Source organism: Falco peregrinus, chromosome 6 (genome assembly GCF_023634155.1).
Source record: "Falco peregrinus isolate bFalPer1 chromosome 6, bFalPer1.pri, whole genome shotgun sequence".
Lineage (NCBI taxonomy): Eukaryota > Metazoa > Chordata > Aves > Falconiformes > Falconidae > Falco > Falco peregrinus.
Window position 1 is genome coordinate 21,121,162 of NC_073726.1, and position 14,180 is coordinate 21,135,341.

At 58.9% G+C, this 14,180-nt stretch overlaps 1 protein-coding gene across 1 annotated transcript in view; it reads left to right on the top strand.

Annotated features, from left to right (window-relative positions):
• Nucleotides 1-312: 312 nt before the first annotated feature.
• Nucleotides 313-14,180, top strand: part of SHANK3 (SH3 and multiple ankyrin repeat domains 3) — a 368,446-nt gene continuing 354,578 nt past the window's right edge. The window contains 2 exon segments of the mRNA XM_055807431.1: nt 313-380; nt 9,117-9,166. The gene's annotated coding sequence lies outside the window, so the exon portion shown is untranslated.

Genomic DNA, 14,180 nt, shown 5'->3' on the forward strand with positions numbered 1-14,180 from the left:
AGGGCACCGGGGAGCGCGGGGGGCGGAGGTGCCGGCGGGGGGACAGAGGCTCTGGGGGGGGGGCGGAGGGGCCGCGGGGGCGGCGGAGACCCCCGGGGGCGGCGGCCGGCGGCGGGGCCGAAGCAGCCGCCTCTGAAGTTTCCCTCCGCCCGCCCCTTCCCGCGCGCACCGGCTCCCCCGTTGCCATGACAACTCCTTAAACTAACACCCGCTGCCGGCGGCGGGGGCCGAGTTCGCGGAGGATCCGCCGCGCGCGCCGCTCCCCGCCCCGGCCCCGCCGCCCCCGCCGCCCCGCGCCTCTCCCGCTGCCGGCGGCCGCCGCTGCCCCCGGCCGCGCCGCGGCTATGGTGGCTCGGGCCCCACCGCCCGCCGCCCCCCAGGTAACGAGCGGCCCCGGGGCCGGGCCGGCGGGGCCGGGGCGGGGAGCGCGGTGCGGGGTCAGCCCTGCGCGGGGAAGCGAGCGGCTGCGCTGCCCCGGGCGCCCGTGGAGGGTCCCGCTCCGCCTCCCGGTCCCGGTCCCGCTCCGGGTCGGGGTCCGGGCGCGCAGGTGCGCGTTCGGGCGGAGGGACGGCGGCTCGGTGGGGCAGGGGCGGGAGGGTTCTGCCCGCCGGCGGGGCGGCCCCGAGGCTGGTGCCACGGCCGGGGAAGGCGGCGGCGCCGGGGGGGGGCGCGCTGCCGTGCGGGGGTGCCCGGAGGGTGGGGTGCGGGGGGAGCGGAGGCGGGGGTGCGGGGCCGTGCAGCCGGGCGCGGGCCGTGGCTTGCAGGGGGGCGTGTGTGCCGGGCATGGGGCTGGGGGTGCGGTGCCTCGTGCTGGGGAGCCGGGGCCGGGGCCTGCGGGGGGCGCCCACCCCGGGAGCCGGGGGCTGTGGCTGGCGGTTTGTGCGTTTTGGGGAGCGGAGCTGCGGCTCCCTTTGGGGTGTACAGGGTGGGTGGCCGTGGCCGTGGCTTGCGGGGGGGTGGCTTGGGGGACAGGGCCCGTGGCTTGCGGGGGGGTGGCTTGGGGGACAGGGGCTGTGGCTTGTGGGGCGATGCCGGCACGTCGGGGCAGGAGCTGCGGCCGGACCTGGGGAGTCGGGGGCTGCGATGTGCTTTGGGGCGTGTGGGCTGAAGCAGGGGCTGCGGCTGCCGTGGGAGTCTATTTTGGGGGGTCAGGGCTGAGACATGCAATGAGCTGAATGTGCTTGGGGGTAGACGCTGTGGTTTGCAGCAACACGTACGTGCTGGGAAGTCAGGGCTGGGGTTTGTGCTTGGGGGTGCGTGCTGGGGAGCAGGAGCCCCGCTTTTTGGTAGCGTGCAGGCAGGCAGAGCGTGCAGCAGAGGATGGGGACCATGGCACCTACGGTGTGGTCCAGAAACATTTAGTCAGGTAGCACGGGGGCTTCTGGTGAAAGCAGGGCATTGCTTTTGTAAGTTCGTGACGTTGATTTTGTAACTTACCTGTTTGTAGTTCTTGTGTACCTGTGCATAATTGGGTGTATCTACTCTCAGGGTTTTGCACATACCTATGCATGATGCTCAGTGCATCTTTCTTCTGTGTGCTCCGTTGCCTGTCTGTAAGCACAATTTGTGTAGTAGGTCGGCTCCACCCTACCCTGTCATGGATAACAAGCCGTTCTCTGGCCTTGGGGTGTGCTGGACAGTCCTGGGATGGGGTTTGTGTTGTTGTGTTCTTGTGTCTGGGCCTCAGCTTGCAATTTTGCCTGTCCCTGATGTCTTGGGGAACTGCTGGAAAAGTGAGTCTGCTACGCTCCTGCTCTTCCAAAACTGGGTCAAGGAAGCAGGAAACTCCAGAGCTGGATGTGACTGCACAGGTACTGTTACCCATGAGCGCCTGTGGATGCTTGTGTAAATCAGGATGCTAGCACGGAGGGAGTGACGGATTTAAGCAAATGGGATTTACACAGGAACCATACCAGCTGTTTCTTGCCTTGGTATCTGTGGACAGGGATCCTCAAAGCGTTCAGTGATGTAAGGGTTACATCTGTCAGGCATCTGTGAGAAATGTAGTCAAACATGAGGCTAGCTTTGCAGCTGTACCTATAGCAAGGTACGGTGGGAAAATATCTTGCCAAGTTAGCATCCAAGGTGGTCTTTTAGCTGTTTGGTGCTTCTGCCAGAGTCTCGGGTCGTAAGGAGCAGAGCTGAGGACTCGGGCACTGATCTTCTCTTGGTTAGGTCTCCTGGAGGGTGCCTTTGCCCAGGATGTGCAATTGCTCTTGGTCAGTGTCTGCTGGGTGCTTGCTGCGGCCCTCGCAGATGTGGATGTTGCAGGAGAGCCCATGCTCTGAGAGTGGGAGTGGAAGCTGGAGGCCCTGGGACTGCAGTGCATGGTGTGTGCATTGCTTGCGTGCAGGCAGTGAGGCTTGAGGCTCGACATGCCTGGGAACAGTGTGAGGGCAGGGATGGCTCCCACCTGGGGCCTGGTCAGGTCTTCCCCTCCCCCCCCCCCCAACTTTATAAACTTCAGTAAAAACTTCCGTTGTCACTCTGTCTTAATAGTGACATGTGGGTAATGGAGACAACACATCATAAGTTTCCATAATTTCTTTTTATGCTAGCACTTAAATGCATTACAAAGTTCTTGCACTTTTTGCACCTGCACAGTAGCCCTCTGTGTGGAGATCTTGCTGATGATGCCAAACTTTTAAGGTATGTGGCATAAGGGGCTGAGCGCAAAAAAGGGCACAAAGGAGAATATTACACGGTCGTTTTTTTGGATAATAACCGGGGGTGGGGGTGGGGTGTTGGTGTTGTTATACAGCGTGTAACACCTAAATATTCATGTAATGCCTAAGTATTCTTAATATTGTTAGTATTATGATATGAATAATGCATATCTGTACTGTTTGTGGTTTGTATGGCATTGTCTTAAACCAGTGTTGTGTTCTGGAGGTGCACACAAACAGACACACAAGCAGCCCACTACAGAATATTCTGTTGAGATTTCCATCAGCTAAAAATTCTTACTGCTGCCTCCGCACAGGAGTGCTAAGTGCATACGCAAATGGTGAGACATATTATATGCAAGTGGTGAGGAGCAGAGTACGGGGCTATGGGGCGCATGTGGGGAGCAAGGGTGACAGGCTGGGCTCCCCTCCCCGTCTTGCAGAGCATGGCAAAGTGCTTGGGGAGCTGGGGCATCCCGATGGGGTGAGGCTCCTCGATGGAGGCACCGCAGGAACCCAGGGGTGATGGCAAGCTGGTCCTGCCCTGGAGCATGGCACCCAGCGCGTGGCTGCAGTGGGGCTTTGCAGAGCTGGACCAGAGGCTGGCAATGGTGTTTGGGGTAGAGCTGAGCTCTCCTGTGAGAGCTGGGGCAAGAGCGTGCATGTGGTGGGGCTGTGGGAGAGGAGCTGCTCCCAGCAGGGGCCTTTGGGACCGAGGAGTATTCCAGGGACAGGCCACAGCTGGGAGGTCACTTTGGGAGGGCCAGCATGCCTGGCATCGTTCCTGGCTCCTGCCCCACTCTCCCTTTGTGCAGGAGATGAGGAGGAGCTGCAAGGAATGCTGGAGAAGCTGAGGTGAGCAGAGCTGCGGTTCAGGGAAAGGGCCCCCTAGCCTGGGAGGTGGGATCTGGTGGTCCAGCTCTGCCCTTGGCACCAGGGACACATGGAGCAGGATCTGTGGGGTGCAGCAGGGGCTCGGAAGCCCTGTGGGGCTGGCAGTGCTGTGGGGCAAGAATCCCTTCTGCTATGGCAGACCTGGAGCAGGGGGAGGCCGTGCAGCTAAAACGAGTACAAAGAGTAAATTGCCATCCCACTCCTAAATGCAGCTGAGCTGCTGTAGCTGTGACAACAGGCAAGAGCTCTGGTTCATGAGTGTCTTGGCTCCTGTTGGCAGCGTGGGAAGGGGAGGCAGCACTGGCTTTGTGGAAGTCCCTCAAGGATCAGCCCAAACTTTCAGGGAATGGCGTGCCTGTGCCACTACCGGTGGTCAGGCCGCCCATCTTGGTATGGGGAGTAGAACAAATGGGGACTTTCGTAACCGGAGAAGCAGGTCGATCAGGAGACTCTTCTATCATTAAATATTGAAAGATCTTCTCCGGCGGCAGCATGTTCTCCCCTCTCTGACAGCAGCTCTGTGAGTTTGCGATTCTGGATGTTGCATGGATTCTGCTGCGCCTGCACGGGTGGCGTTGGGTGGGAGCGGGGCTGTGCAGAGCCTGGTGCAGGGGGGCTATCGGTGCCAGCTTCTCACCGCAGTGAGCTCCTCCCCAAGTGGAACCAAGCCCCCAGGACATGTGCGGGATGTGTGCCACACAAACAGCCTCCTACAGCCTCCACTTGCCACAAGCCCTCCCTGGCGGGGCCCGGCGGCTGTGCTCCAGCCCAGCCCCTGGTTTGAGGGGCTGCTCATCTGGAAGGAGCTAGTTCTTTAGGTTGCTCTTTCATGCCAAAGTGGATGACTTTGCAAGCTCTAGAACAACCGAGAGACCTCAGTGGGCAGGGGTGGGTTTGGTGGTTGGCTGGGCCTTTTTTGCACTGAGAAACCTGAGGCTGTAATCTGGTTCAGGGCTGTGCTTCTCCCCAGGACAGAACCGATGGGTCCTGGGCTGTGTCCCACCTCCCTGCAGCTGCTCCCCACCTTGAGGACTGCGGGGCTCCCTCCCCCCGGAGTGGCTGGCATTCCTGGCTTCTTTAAGAGGTGGTTTGGACTTCCAGGCCTGGATTCTTCTGCTTTTTATAGACATCCTCAGGGGAGTGAAAAGAATGGCAGGAAATGCAGTGGCCCCGTAAGTGCTCAGCCCTGGACGCTATTGTTCAGCACTGGCGGAAGCTGGCCACAGGCAGGGCTGCCTGGGGGACCTTCCCCTGCCTGGAGAAGGCTTAGCAGAGGCTCAGCTATGTCCTTACAGCGTGATGTAATGTTTCCTGGCCTTGGTGGAAAAGAACTACAGCTCCCAGCGTGCGTGGGGATACAGGACATCACGTGCTGGGGCTTGGGGGTTGCAGCCTGTACCCCTTCCTTGATGTCTCCTGCTCCTCTGCAGGGTCACAGGTCCCTGGAGCTGTGACAGGAGCCTGCTGGGACGCTGATGGCCATACTCGAGCTCCCCTGACTGCTTGCTCGCCTCCAGCCTGGGTCCCACAGGCCCATGAGGGCCATGTGGAGCAGCTGTGCCTGACGGGGCTGTGCCAGGCAGTGCCAGGCTACAGCGGCAACTTGCCTGCGGCGTGGCCAGGCCAGTGGCTGAGCTTGGTCTCGCACAGAGTTGTGCAGTGGTGTCTGCCTGTGGCACCATGGCCCTTGGCCTGGGTTTGTGGCTGCTCTGTTGCTGGAGAAGCTTTGCATTTCTTGTCTGGAGCAATTGGAATAGATCCCTTGATGATGCTTGTGAGAGGGACCAAGTGGCATCGTCCCTTTGTGGGGTCAGGGCCATGGGACATCTCAGGAGGCAGAAAGAGTCACATCCCCTGTGTATGAACCCTGATCACAGGCATCTGTGTGTGTGTCCCATCTGCCATTCATAACCCCATGGCCGTGTCTCTGTGCAGAGAGGCATTCCAACAGCCCTCCTGAGAGAGGAGTCTCCAGATGCTTCCCAGCTCCCAGTTCTGTCTTGGGGACAGTTTTACCTCCACTGAGTTGTCATTTCTGATTATGTCATGTTGTTAGGCTGCTGGGGACCAGCTGCTGTGGTTACTGTGAGTCTGCAGTCCTTGCCTCTTATCCTGGAAAGGGAAGAAGCTGAATGAAAAGCAGGGAATCTGGACATTTGAGATAAAAGAATCAGACTTGGACAAACGAAAGGCAGAATTGCCATTCACGAGCAAGAGGAATAGCAGCCTTCCTGGAGTTCTCCCTGCTAGTCTGAACAAGGCCCCTCTGGCTCCACAGACATCAGGATCCTCAGGGACTGTGAAGGCTAGGATCCTGGCAGTGTGCAAGCTGCAGTCTAAATACATCGCAGATCATCTGCATAATTTATTCTTCTGTGAAGAGTTTAATTTATCAGGTCCAATAATAAACTCATAAATCTCCTTTGCCTGTTATCAGGGTTGGGAGAAGATGCTCATATTATAAGCATCTAATTTATCTCCTGAGCTGCTGCTTGTGCAGATCAGTGCCTTTGACATTACTGGATGTATATTCCCATGGTCGATGTTCCACTGGGCTCGCATCACCTGAGGATGGAAAAGATGGTGCTCGAGAGGCCCAGCTCAGGAGAAGCCCAGGAGGTGCTGGCCCAAATCTGCTCTGGAGGTCAGGGTGGGATGGACACGGTGCAAATGAGAGCCAGGAGGAAGAGCCATCCTGCTGGAGACTGAGCAGGGCCAGTGCTGGGAGCCACTCTGCAGGTCGGAGCCACTCTGCAGGTCAGAGCCACCCTTTGGGACCATCTCACTGCCCTGGCCCGCTGCTGGCACTGCCCCAGGGTGTTGGGGACCGGCTGCCTGTGCCAAGGGGTGATCCTGCTGGCTGTCAGCAGGCGTCAGTGGAGCCTGTGGCAGGGGGCTGCGCAGCACCCCCCCGGATTGCTGCCGCTGGTAACTTTGGTTGCTATCCTCACCCACAGAAACCTCTAGATCTGGCTGGGGACTTGCACCATTCTGGGCCTCAAGGGTTTCCTGTGGCGGTGAGCTGTACCATCTAGTTATGGATGATGTGAAGAAGTATTTCCTTTTCTTCGTGTGAGATCCCACGACATTATTTGCTGCCCTCATGTTGTGAGATGAAAAGAATAGAAGCGTCGTCTCCTTTCTGCAGACTGTTCAGGATGTTACAGCCTTTTATCTGTGTCCCTTCTTATTTGCTTCCTTCTAAGGAAGCAATCTCCACTTTTTCCTTTCTCTTCTTATGACAGTTTTTCTTGCTCCTTGATCATCCTTGCCTCCTGTTTCTGAGTCCCCTTGGTTTTGCATTTTCCCGGGGAGCCCTGGTACCCAGTCCTCCACCCGTTCAATGCATGGGGCTCTGCCCAGGATGACAGCTGTGCAGGCACTTATTCCCCATGTGCTCCGTCGCCTGTTTTGCTCCTGGTGCTGCCTGCGCTGCCTCAGCCCATACCTGGTGGGACAGTGGTAAGGTGCTTGGGTGCATTGAGACAAGATGCCCTCAGGGACTTGCAGCTCGGCTTCCTGGGGTTGTGCCACGGCTGTGCCAGCAGCCGTCACAACCTGGGGCCTTGGTGTGTATCTGGGGAAGGCTCCCATGCTCCGGATGACTGCTGCGTGTGTGTGGTTTGGTTAGCTGTCCATCTGATGCCCATGCGGGGACCCAGAGGGTGTGGAGCCAGGCCACTAGGCATGATGGGGTGTTTGGATTATGCCGCCTTTGGTGACATGTAGCTGTAGCCATGCTGTATAGCTCCAGCCCAAACTTACCACGTCCCTGGGCTGAGGCTGCCTGGAGGTGGTGGGGTGAACTGGGAGCATGAGCTGCCAGAGACACCTTTGGTGGACAGGTAGTTCCCACTCCACGGCACCACACAACCCACCCCTCTTATCCGAGTCTCCTAATTGCAGCAAACAAGTCTCCTGGCACCACTCACAGTGGTGAGGTCGGAGGGCTGGGGATGGTCTCTGTCCTTGCCTGGCTTTGGACCACACTTTGCGCTGCAGTGAGGGGTTTTGGATGGTGCAAGGGTGGGAGGGAGGCTGTGTAGGTGTCCCAGCCTGTGCCACCCTGTGCCCAGGGGTGTTATTCCTCAGCCCTAAGCCCTGCAAAGCTGTGCTCATCGAGGTTTGCAGTCCCTGCAGGCACAGCAGTCACCTGCCCCACTGCCTGCCCTGCTCAGTCTTGGCATTCCCAGCGCTAAGGGACAGGAGAGAGACTCAGTTCAGTACAGTCACTAACTGTCCAAGCAGGATGCACACATGCCTATTTTGTTTAGCTCCTACATAAACTGATGTGGTAGGTTTCCTCTGTTTTCATGGCGCAGGTGTCCTGTGAGCTTTTCTCAGGAGAGGAGTCAATGTGGCACTGGCAGCTGTGTCCGGAGCATCGTGCTACAGCCCCGCTGGGACCTCAACAGCGTCATTTTACAGAGGCACACAATAGCTGCTAAGTTTTCCAGGTGCATCGTAGTGTCTGTGACCCGTCTGCCGCTTGGAGGCTGCAGTATATCTCATAAAATGTTTAAAGCCTGGTGGTACCCCAGCGTCCCGCATGGCACATCGCGAGCTCTCTGCAAAAATGGGATCCTTGCCGTGGCCCCTTCCCCCCACAGCACCTTGCACTTGCTGACACCAGCTGCAGCACAACAGGCGTGCTCCAAGAAATCCCAAGTCATACATTTTTAATTTTCTACAACAGAGCAGCCATTTCAGCCACTCACCCAGAAAGGATCTTTAATGAGAAGCGAAGGGAGAGAGCATGCACATTTCCAGCACGTAAAAGAGCAGAGGCATTATGGATATACTTTTCTCCTGGCTGCCCATAGCTGTTCCTGAATTTAGCCTGGGGCACTTGCTGTGTGTCTTCTGGAGGTGGGCTTGGCTCCTGGTCCCCTGTTGCTCGTCCAGAACAAGAGGGACGACCCTGTGAAGGAACTGACTCTCAGCATTGCCAGCATTTCAGCTCTCTGCTCTCAGGCTGTGTCCCACCCAGGACTCTGCCTGGGAGTGGATGAGCCAGGGTGGGAGAGGTGCTCAAGGACCCTTGCCAACACAGGGCAGCTGTGTCCACCGCCTCTGGCACTCGAGCCCCGGCTGTTCCTTCGGGAAGCTGTGTTATGCTCGCACATGGTTTTGCTGAGCTGTGTCACAGGCCCCCCGAAGGTGGGGGGCTGCCAGTTCTCCAGCCCTCCTGGGCAACGGGCAGAGCCCCTGTGGTCCTCCTTAGGAGGGGCAGCAGATGTGCCTGGCCACAGGGTGAAGATGGGCTCGCACGGGCAGGAGGGCTCAGGATGCATGCTTCTGCTTGCGGAGGGAGGCCAGGGATGCTTTGCTGCGGCAGGGCGGCAGGTGTGGGTGCAAGCCGTAGGTGACCTTGCCTCTCCCTGAGGTGTCCTGTAGAAGGTTTGCTCTGGGAATGCTCTTGTTCCCAGTCCTGTGGGTTCCACATCTCCCTGCTGTCTTGAGGCTGAACCTGCTGCCTACATGGGTGCAGCGTGCCTGGGGGCCGTGCATGCAGTGCACTGCAATGATGCTGTCCTTGCTCTCTGTTCTTCACAGGTTGATGAAGAGGGAGTGCTGTGACCCTGTGCCCGTGACAGTCATTTCAGGTAAGCGCTGTTCTGTCCCTCCCTGTCTGCCTTCAGAAACCCTGGGCATCCTGACGGGAGGTGGTGGTGGTGAGGGCCCTGCAGCCTTGTCCCAGGAGGGGATAGCCTGTCTGGGGCGGCGGGGACAGAGACCTGGCTGTGGGGCTCAGGGGTGGCTGCACGGATTGCTGAGGGCAGAAAGAGGACTTGTGAGGGCTGGCAAAGGATGGCAGAGCTCAGGCTGGAGGGGACAGGATGCGTTCAGGCAGGCTGCAAGCGATGCAAAAGCAGTTATGAGTCAGGGGTAGGTCATTACTACATGACATGCTTTGTGGAGGCATAAAGGGGAAAGGTCCCGGGGAACACTGGCTAACCAGGTCTGCCTGAGCCTGAGCTGGGAGCCACGGTGCCCCCTCTGATGGGATCCTCCAGGCTCATCCAGCTGAGGTCCAGGATCTCTGTCTGGGACAAGTACCACTGGTCTCGGAGGACAGGAGTGTTCCTGGACACCACTGGTGTGGGTGCTTCTTCCAGCCCTGGCTGCTTGGATGCTGCCTCATGCAATGGGGCTTTTTCCTACCCTGCCTGAGGGCACCAGACCCTTTGCAAGTGCTGCCTGTCTCCAGCACTGGTGTGGCTGGTGGTCTTGTCACCCTGCAGCTGTGTTCACAGGCTGGGTGCTGCATGCAGGCGGCTCTACAGACCAGGGCAAGGTCTTGATAGGAGCTGGGTGCAAATGTGTAGCGTGTTAAAATGCATTTTCTTTGGCCACATTGAGTCATTTAGGCTTTTGGTGCTGCTTCTGTGGCTGCTATCAGGCTGGCCTGAGGGGAGTTGCAGTGCCATGGTGCGAGGTCAGTCAGCACTGTACGTACACAGTGAACCTGCAGCACCATTGCTGGCAAGTGCCAGACCTCATGTCCCACAACGGGAAGCAAAGCAATGGTGGGTGCCCTGGCCCTAGAATGCCAGGCCAAGGGCATGGGCGGCACATGCTTCCTCCTAGAGCACCGAATGGACGCAGGCAGGGGAGGGATGCAGCTGCTGCTTGCTGTAACTGTAGTAGGGCCAGAGCCTGGCACCGAGGGAGAGAAGGGCAGCCAGTTATGCTGGGAACAGGGAAGCAGGAGGGACAGCACGGGAGAGGGGAACAGGGAAGCTAGCTGCCCGCAGCTGCTTGGAGAAGCAGCTTGAGGAGAGATGTCCCATGCGAGTAGGAGGTGGAAAATGACAAACGTCTGCCCATGATCTGGGGCTGCTCTGTCCCCTACCTGCCTTACGTTCTTTGCTTGGTGGTAGGTCCAGTCTCTTAACCTGAGTTGTACACTGCCCTGGCCTCTGCATGCTCCTCTGAACAGCCTTCTCTCTTCGTTCTCCACAGGGGTTTCTTGGCACCCAGCAAGGACCCCTGCCCCTACGTGGCACAGTACCAGCTGGTTCTTGCCAGTGGAGGATCTGGCTGACACTGTTCCTGTGTGCACACCTGGAGCATGTCCCTAAGAGTGTGTTCCCACCTACTCGCCATGCACCAGTGCAGCCAGTGCTGGAGCTTGCTGGGGAGCAGGACTCCAGCTTCTGCCCCTGTCCCCAGGCTGTGACCTGCCAACCGCATTCACTGCAGACGTTTGCCATGTCCCACCCCAGGGCAGGGACGAGCTGAGAAGCAAGGGATCCCCGTGCACATGCACACCATATGGACACCTCTGTGGGGCTGGGGCTAGGGCTCAGGAAGCCCCAGCTTCACCCAGCCCCTTTTTCCCTGTGCACTAGGCAGGCTGAGCTGTGGCGTGCAGCAAGCACTGTGTGTCAAGCTTCTAAGTGAAGGCTTGCAAACCAGAGGATGAAACAAAGGAAACACGAAATGCTAATCACAAGAATAGTGGGTGCTTCTTCTGGCTTCAGCGGGCTCTTTTCACATCCTGCAGCTTCATTCCAGCACCCCTGAAACACGTTGCCACTTCACCTTGTAAATCCTCCAGATAATTCAGGCTGCCCGTGCAGGGCTGGCAGTGCTGCGTGGGCTGAGCCACGTGGGCTGTGCTGCGTGTTTCCGTGCAGGGGCTGGCTGTGCTGCATGGGCTGCGCTGCGTGGGCTGTGCTGCGTGTTTCCGTACAGGGGAGTTGCTGTGCCGTGCGGTGCCGTGCAGAGCTGTGCCTTGCTGTGCCAGGCGGTTCAGGGCTGGAGAGCTGCTGCGCTGCGAGGGGTGCCTCCCTGCAGGGCTGTGGGGCTGCACCCCTTGTCTGAGCACCAACCGCCAGTGCAGGGCAGGTGCGGTCTTGGAATACGTGCGGTGGGGATGAATTGTGTTTGTACTGAGATGTGGGCATTTATCCAAGCTGTTCTGCTGGCTTGTGTGTTCAGTGAAGTCAGTCCTGCCTGGTCCCAGAGCACATCCCTGACTTGCAGGGCCCAAATCTGATTGCTGTGGCAGCATCGTTTCTGAACACTTGCAGCAGATCACAGAAGATGATACTGACCTGGTCTTCCTCATTCTGCGGCAGAACAGCAAATCTCGTTGGGAGCAGGGCCCTGCAGAGCTGGGCTTGGCAAAGGCAATCCCTGTGGTGGGGCTTTGTTCCTAGGCTTGAAGGGGAAGGACCATCTTTCCCTGCTACAACAGGAGCCCAAGTCTGTGGGACACTGTGGCTCAGCATCTCAGTGTCTGAGGGAGGCTGTGGCTGAGCCAGGAGCCTGGCTCAGTCCTGCCCTGCTCCGTCCCCGCTGTGGCTGCCCAGCCAGAGGCTGCCTGGAACCTCTTCCCCCAACTTCTGCCGGTGCAGCAGCTCTGCCCTGTGCTGCCTCCACAGGGTGGGATGGGGCTGGTGGCTGGGCAGGGGTGCAGGGAGGGCAGGGATGCCAGAGAGGCGATTAGCATCCCAGTCCCAGACAAACAGATGGAGGCAGCGTTATCCTATTACCTAAGGGCTAAGCGGGAGAAGCTGGGCGGTGTTGAGGCTGGCTGATCTGTGGGCACTCTGGGTTCCTGCAGCGGCAGGATGTTTTTCTGGGGTGGCAGGCACCCCGACACTAGCTCTGGATAGTGTCGACACCTGGACAGCACTGAGTCCCTGGGAACAGGTGAGATATATGCTCCTAGGCACGGGTCAGCACTGGCAGCCCTGGCCCCTGCTCTCTGCTGCTGGGGCCCAGAGCTTTGGCAGGGAAGCCAGGGGTTGCCTCACAGCAACTGCAAGGTTGGGGTGCTGGGGTGGTGCAGGGGCTGTGCTGGGCAGGGCCAAGGTCACTGCAGGTGAGGCTGAGTGAGGGGATGGTGATGGGACCTTGCTGTCAGCGATGATGAGGGAGTGGTACGTCCTGGCAGCAGCAGGGCTCTCCATGTCGCTTTGCAGATTGTGTAATTCCTGGAGGTCCTCAGGTTTCTTGCTTCTTGCTGTGTGTTCTTAAAATGAAGCTGGGAAGTTGGAGGAATGGTGCCGGATTGCAACAAGCACCAGGCAGTCCTCAAGTCTGTGCAGCCCTACAGCTGTGCAGGATGGCAAGCTGGGTCCGCCTGGGCCACGGCGTCGCCCACACATCGAGGGGCTGGGTGTTTACCTGGCTGTGCTGCCACAGGTCTGCCCACCGTGCAGGGACACGGAGAAGCTTGCTAAGAAGAGAGTGGGAGGTGTGGGAACCTGATGCTTGGATTTACTTATCCTTGGGTTGTACCACCTTCCTGGGCTGTGATTACCTGCAGCTGTGGCCCAGCAGTGGTGTGGGGAGATGGAGGGAGCAGATGTGCTTTCTGCCAGCCTGTCTGCAGTGGGGCAGGCTCCAGAGTCTTGTTCCTCCTGGCTGTGTCCAACCCAGGCGTGCTCCTCTCCTGCACTGATGGGCTGGGAGTGTGTGGGTGTGGGTGTGGGTGTTGGGTGGGGGGTGGTTGTTTTTATGCTCTGGCTCCGTGAGGAGCTGATGGGTGTTCAGTGACTTGTGGGACAGCAGGAGATGCCAGTCCATCCGGTGCACACCTCTGGGCCAGGCTGGTCTATAGGACTCTGGCAGGGTCTGACTCCCTTCTCTGGTCTTGGTGGTGATTTCCAGCTGCTCTCATGGTATCGTGGATGGTGCAGTGCTGCCAGCGAGAAGAGTTCTGTCCCTGGCCCTGCTGGTCCCACCCGGCAGTGTGACCAGCTGACTGGGCAGGCAGCAGGCTGCAGTGTGGGTGCAGGATCAGGGGACCCCAACCTGGGGGTACACAGGGCCTTGCACGTGCTGCATGAGAGCGTGTAGCTGTGGTTACCAAGGTGACTGTGTTAAGTGATGTTCCTATGGCTACGCACTGCTTGAGCTCAGAGTTACTGAGGGGGAGTGTGTGAAGCCCCCAGGATCCCCGTGCCTCCCGGTGAGGCTGTTCTCATTGCAAGCATCCCCTGGCTCCTGCTCTGGAGACACCTGTCCAGGGTGGGAGAGGCTGCTTGGGCAGCTCTCGGTGCTGAGCTGCCCCACGGGCTGTGGGCTTTGCTGGGCTCTGCAGACCCCAGGGACCCTGGGCTGGCTGGACACTGTCCCTGCTTGGGTCTCCGTGCCCAGCAAAGAAGGACCTGCGGTTTGCAGACACCTCTGTTGGGACAGGCTTGGGGCAGGTCCTGTGTGGCTATATCGGGGGTTCTGGGGACACACTCCCCACTAGAGCAGCAGTCACCAGGAGCCCTGCGTTAGTGGTGCCAGCTCTGGTGAGGTGCCCTCATGGCACCCAGAGCCCATGGGTCCCAGCTGCGTCGCAGGGGAATAGGTCCTGCAAGCTTCAAAGCCTTTAGCCACCTCTGCCTCTCCCCAGGCTCTGTTCATCCCTTCAGCCAGGTGTGCCCTGAGGTGAGGTCCTTGCGGCAACAGGCTGGGGTGCTGTGCAGTCCGTGGGGCTGACTCCAAGTATGTGCTGCACAGCGAAGGGTGAGGGCAGCCTGGAAAGAAGCACTGTGGTCGCTGATGCTTTGCCAGGAGCCAGGACAGATACAGGAGGGGGCTGTGGGGCAGGAAGCAACGGGGACTTGCCTTGTCTGTGATGGAGAAGAGATTGGGGAGAGCTGAGACATG